The 6,680-nt window shown below is 39.8% G+C and overlaps 1 non-coding gene across 1 annotated transcript; it reads right to left on the reverse strand.

Annotated features, from left to right (window-relative positions):
- Positions 1–1,385: 1,385 nt before the first annotated feature.
- LOC113354617 lies at positions 1,386–1,489 on the reverse strand. Its single transcript, XR_003361970.1, has one exon. It is a non-coding gene; the product is annotated as a small nucleolar RNA R71 (small nucleolar RNA).
- Positions 1,490–6,680: the final 5,191 nt, after the last annotated feature.

The following is a 6,680-nucleotide window of genomic DNA, read 5'->3' on the forward strand; positions in this document are numbered from 1 at the left end:
TGTTTATTTTTCTTTATAAAAAAAGAGAGAGAACTGTATTAGGGTTTGTTATTTTTGTAATTTTTCTTTTCTTTTTTGGACACTTGGACATTAGACTTTGGACATTATTTTTTTTTTTAAAACCCTAAGGAAGGGTTGGTTTAAATATAAACTGTGTGAAGAGAAGGACAGTTATTACGATATCGCCTCGGCCCCTCGGGTTCGTACATGACATAGGAGTCGTGGCCCGAGTCGACTTCATCGGTTCTTCGCCCGACTGGTACGGGAGGTAAGTTTTTTGAAACACCTGCGAATCCCCTGTCAGCGGCTTTACTGTATTCCTTCGTTTGCATATATGCTGAGGACTTGAATACGGTTTATTTTAATTTCCTAGTAAAGGGCAAGGACTGGCCATACAAGATAAGGGTTCGGATTTCATCATCGTTCTCTTCTTGCTCGCCTTAGGAACACGAAACCAAATGCGAACCTAAGCCTAAAATTTTGACTAGAACGAGACCTATAGAGTAACGTTCTTAATAGGAAAGTCGTTCGAAGAATATTGGTTACTCTTTTGAGCATACTTCGAAGTTCTTGAAGGTTTCTGTGAGTTGAATGCATGACTGCGCCGCCTTGTAACCGGTGAGGCCTTGGGTATCAAAGCTCCACTAAGCTTCCCTCGCCTCGATTCAACTTACTTTGACTCGGATTGATTCCAGAGGGGTTTGCTCAGATTGTAACGAGTTCCTTTTCGAAAGAATAGAAGCTGGTCTAGAAATAATCTAAGTGGAGCCATCATGCTTTTTGTTTGCTAGAAATTTAGGTTTGATTTGGTTGAGTCATCCTTGTTTTTTGTTTGCATAGAATTACCTACCTTATTATGTTGCATGCCTGAACGTAAAAGAGACGCCCTAGGTAGATTTGTGAAAGAGAAACCTAGTAGTTCTAAGCGTCTTGATTACCTCAATTTAGAAAGTCTGATTCGTGAAGATTCCGTTTTTGAACGTCCGTTTGAGGAAAGAATCCCTGATAGTCCAATAGCGCCAGAAATGGCAACTTTGAAAGCCTTGTTGAATCCTACTAGGACTACTCGTCCCTCGTGTATCAGGTTACCTGAAACTGAAGCAAATTATGAACTTAAGCCTGGAACCTTACAGTTGCTCCCAATATTTTTAGGAAAAGAAAATGAAAACCCCTATTTCCATGTTAGGGACTTTGAGGAAATTTGTAGTACCCTGAAAATTAGAAACCTTGATGATGATGCTTTAAAACTCAGGTTATTCCCCTTTTCCTTAAAAGATAAAGCCAAGTTGTGGCTGTATAGTTTGGCTTCCGAATCAATTGAAACCTATGAACAACTTACATCTGCCTTTTTGAACAAGTTTTTCCCTAGGCACAAAACCTCGTCTATTAGGACGCAAATCTGCACGTTTACACAACAGGAGGGAGAATCTTTGTATGGGTATTTGGAAAGGTTCAATGATTTATTATCCCAATGTCCTCATCATAGTTTAGAAAAGGTTAGGTTAGTTCAGATCCTTTATGAGGGTTTAGATTATCCCACCACAACTACAGTAGAGTCCATGTGTACAGGTGGGTTTGAAAACCAAACAGTTGATAATGCGATGACATAATTGCATGAAATCGCCGAAAAGACCCAACAATGGGAAAGTAATAGGGTACCCCAGAAAACAACTCTTCTAGGCAGAGGAAACGTTAATAGGGTAGAAGAAAGCTACGAATCAGATGCCAAAATTGCTGCTATAGCAAAAAGGTTAGAAGCTTTAGAAGTGGGTCATACTAGTGGTAGAATAGAGCCTTTTTGGGAAGGCAATACTGTTGAAGAGCAAGCCAATGCTCTCTATAATAACACTAGGTTTGATATCCGTCAGAAGTTTGACCCATATTCAGAAACCTATAATCCTGGATGGAGAAACCATCCCAACCTTTCATGGTCTAAGGGCCAGAATCAAGGTCAGTCTAGTAACTCTCAATCTCCCCCAGTTTTTGGATATACTAAGAATCCTTCAGCCCCGACACAGTTTCAGAACCCTCCGGATAAGAAGATTATGAGTTTAGAAGAGTCTCTTTCTTTGTTAACTCGTAACACTATGCAGTTTCAGCAATCTGTTGCTCAAGGTATAGAAGAAAATAAGAGAATATGTCAGGCTAACTCTCAGGATATTTCCGAGTTGAAAACCCAGGTTAGTCATATAAATGAGTCTTTAAGAGAAAGAGGTAAGTTTCCTAGTCAAACTCAACCCAACCCTAGAGGATCTCATGAAGTAGGTGCACAACCATCGAATCAGTTGAATGCTATTAGAACCCTCAGGAGTGGTAGAGTAGTAGACAATCAGGTAAACATGCCAGATAGTGAACATACTATAGTTCACCCCTCAGGATCTCATCCCTCAGGACCGCTAACTGAGGGGACTGATAAAATTTCCAATGATGTTGACTCGGTTCCTGAGAGGTCTGATTCTGTGCCTAGAGCCCCATTTCCCCAGCTATTAGCATCAACAAAGAAGAAATCAAACTTTAATGACATATTGGAGGTTTTTAAGAAAGTTACCATAAACCTTCCTTTATTAGATGCAATTAGGCAAATTCCTGCTTATGCCAAGTTCCTTAAGGATATGTGTACGCGAAAGCGAAAACTTAGCGTCCAAAAGAAAGCCTTTTTAGCTAGTCATGTAAGTTCAATCATTCAGAACACTACCACTCCAAAGTATAAAGACCCAGGTTCCCCAACCATTGCTTGTACAATAGGTAAACACCGGGTAGAAAAAGCTTTACTTGACTTAGGATCCAGTGTGAACTTACTGTCGTACCATGTGTACTTACAGCTAGGACTTGGTGAAATGAAACCTACTCAGATAACAATGCAGTTAGCTGATAGGTCTGTCAAAATTCCTCGAGGAGTTATCGAGGATGTTCTTATTGAGGTCGACAAGTTTATTTATCCAGTGGATTTCGTGGTCCTAGATACCCAACTTGTCCCTGACCCAGAGAACCAGATACCTGTGATTTTAGGTCGCCCATTCTTAGCTACGTCTAATGCGATCATAAACTGTCGAAATTGTGTGATGAATTTATCTTTTGGTAATATGACTATCGAAATGAACATTTTTAATGTCAGTAAGCTACCTTATGAGCTAGATGACACATGTGTTGAAGAAGTGAATATGATAGAATCCTTAGTTCAGGAGTCATTACCAAACATCTTGTCCGAAGACCCACTAGAGAGTTGTCTATCTCATTTTGGTTTATATTTCGACGATGATAGTGCCATTGAACAAGTGAATGCTCTATTAGATTCTACCCATGTGTTAGACATTGATAGATGGAAAGCTAGGTTCGAACCATTACCAGCTTCTGAGACTACCTTAGTTCCTTCCTTAGAGGAGCCCCCTAAGTTGGACCTCAAACCACTACCAGATAACCTGAAGTATGTGTTCTTAGGCCCATCTGAGACTTTACCTGTGCTTATTGGTGCCGACTTGGATAGTGATCAGGAAAGTAGGCTAGTAAAAGTACTTCAAGAGAATAAAGAAGCTTTAGGGTGGTCTATAAAAGACATTAAGGGTATTAGTCCTACCGTTTGTATGCATCAGATTCATTTATAGGAAGACTCCAAACCGTCCAGGGAGATGCAACGTCGACTGAACCCTAACATGAAAGAAGTAGTTCGAAAAGAGGTGCTTAAGTTGTTAGATGCGGGTATTATCTACCCAATTTCAGACAGTAAGTGGGTCAGCCCCGTTCAGGTTGTTCCCAAGAAATCAGGTATCACTGTAGTCCAGAATGAGGATAATGAGTTAATCCCAACCCGAGTGACCACGGGATGGCGTGTCTGTATCGACTATAGGAAATTGAACAAGGTCACAAGGAAGGATCACTTTCCCCTTCCTTTTATCGACCAAATGCTAGAGAGATTAGCTGGATATAGTTTATATTGCTTTTTAGATGGCTTTTCTGGATATAATCAGATCGTTGTTTCCCTAAAAGACCAAGAGAAAACCACTTTTACCTGTCCCTTTGGTACTTTCGCGTATAGACGCATGCCTTTCGGGCTGTGTAATGCCCCTGCGACTTTTCAGCTTTGTATGATGAACATATTTTCTGATATGGTAGAACGGTTTTTAGAGGTCTTTATGGATGATTTTTCAGTGTTTGGTTCATCTTTTGATGAGTGCTTGCATCATTTGACATTAGTGTTGACTAGGTGTAAGGAAAAGAATTTAGTGCTTAATTGGGAAAAATGCCATTTCATGGTTAAATCAGGAATTGTTTTAGGGCACATCATTTCTTCAAAGGGTATAGAGGTAGACAAAGCCAAAGTTGACCTTATTAAGACTTTACAGGTCCCAAAAACCGTAAAAGACATTAGGTCATTCCTAGGGCATGCAGGTTTTTACCGTCGATTCATTAAGGATTTTAGCTTGATTTCTAAACCTCTTTGCAGTTTCCTTGCAAAAGATGTTAAGTTTGTCTTTGATGATGCTTGTTTAGAGGCTTTTGAGAATCTTAAAAATTTACTCACTACCGCTCCCATAGTCCAGACACCCAACTGGAACCTACCCTTTGAGATTATGTGTGATGCTTCAGATTATGCTATAGGCGTTGTGTTAGGTCAACGAGTAGACAAATTACTTCATGTGATTTACTATGCTAGCAAAACTCTGAATGATGCCCAATTGAACTATACAACTACCAAGAAGGAACTGTTAGCCATCATGTTTTCCTTGGATAAGTTTATATCCTACCTTTTAGGTTCTAAGATCGTAATATATACTGATCATGCTGCTTTGAAATACCTTTTGTCTCAGAAGGACACCAAACCTAGACTGATTAGGTGGATCCTATTGTTATAATAATTTTCTCCAGACATTAGAGACAAAAAGGGTGCTGAAAATGTAGTAGCAGACCACTTATCCAGGTTAGTTGTTAGTTCCCCTAGTGATGCCCTTCATATAAGGGATAGCTTTCCTGATGAACAATTGTTCTCTATTTCCCAATCACCTTGGTATGCAAATATAGTGAATTATCTTGTTACTGGCCGTACCCCTCAACATTGGGGTAAACAAGATCGTTCTAGGTTTTTAGCCGAGGTTAAGCATTTCTTTTGGGACGATCCTTATTTGTTTAAGTATTGTCCCGACCAGATTATTAGGAGATGTGTACCTGAGAGTGAAAAATCCAGTATTCTCTCCTTTTGTCATGAACATGCTTGTGGGGGTCATTTTAGTGCTAAGAAGACTGCTGCTAAGATATTGCAGTGTGGATTTTACTGGCCTTCACTGTTTAAAGACTCCCATAGTCATTGTGTTTCTTGTGATCGTTGCCAGAGGTTAGGAACCATTTCCCGTAGAAATATGATGCCTTTGAACCCAATCTTAGTGATTGAGGTCTTTGATGTGTGGGGAATTGATTTTATGGGTCCATTTCCTAATTCTTTAGGTTATCTTGACATACTTGTCGCTGTAGACTATGTGTCTAAGTGGGTTGAGGCGGTTCCGTGTAAAACAAATGACCATAGGGTCGTAATTAAGTTTTTGAAAGAGAATATACTTACACGTTTTGGTACACCGCGAGCCATTATTAGTGATGGAGGTTCACACTTTTGTAATAGACTGTTTGCTCTTTTAATGAAACAATATGGTATTACCCATAAAGTAGCTACCCCATATCACCCTCAAACTAGTGGTCAGGTAGAGGTATCCAATAGGGAAATTAAGCGTATATTAGAAAAAACAGTTAATCCCAATAGGAAAGACTGGTCGTCGAGGCTTACTAATGCCTTATGGGATTACCGTACTGCGTTTAAGACACCCATTGGAATGTCCCCTTATCGTCTAGTATTTGGCAAGGCATGTCACCTACCTGTCGAGTTAGAGCATAGAGCCTATTGGGCTGTTAAGAGCTTAAACTTTTCACTTTACAAGGCAGGAGTTCATAGAAAGCTCCAGCTCAATGAGTTGGATGAGATTCGTAGAGATGCATACGATAGTGCTAAGGAGTATAAGAACAAAATGAAACTTGTGCATGATAAGAATATTTTACGAAAGTCATTTTCTCCAGGTCAAAAAGTTCTTCTGTATGACACTCGTTTGCATCTATTCCCCGGGAAACTGCGCTCTCGGTGGACCGGTCCTTTTGTGGCCCCTACTGTTTTTCCTCATGGCGCTATTGAGATTGAGACATCAGATGGTACTAGTTCTTCAAAGGTTAACGGTCAGAGATTGAATCCCTTTTTAGAGCCTATTCCTACAGGTGATGTTGAGGAGGTCCCTCTGGAGGACCCTGTTTACCCTTGATTGACCATCGAGGCGATTTGTATGTTGTATAATATTTTTGTCAGTTTTTGGTTTCACTTCACCCAGGTACTATCTTTCCGAACTCTCTCTTTACTATTTCCTCATGTTACTTATATTTTTGGTACTGTTCTTTCATTCGAAACATTGAGGACAATGTTAGATTTAAGTTTGGGGGTGGGGTAGAAACTTTTTGTTTTAAATAAACTCCAGAGCCTAGAAATTTATGCATATTAAGGATAGCACTAATCAACCTAAGTGGATGGAAGCATTTTGGTTGTAGGAGTTGAGGAACCAATCTGATTAGATGGAAACATCTAGAAGAGTCTATTCATAAAAGCACGGAGCTCAGGTGTTAGAAATAACATGATAGTTTCACCATATCTCGTT

Source organism: Papaver somniferum, chromosome 2 (assembly GCF_003573695.1).
Source record: "Papaver somniferum cultivar HN1 chromosome 2, ASM357369v1, whole genome shotgun sequence".
Taxonomy (NCBI): domain Eukaryota; kingdom Viridiplantae; phylum Streptophyta; class Magnoliopsida; order Ranunculales; family Papaveraceae; genus Papaver; species Papaver somniferum.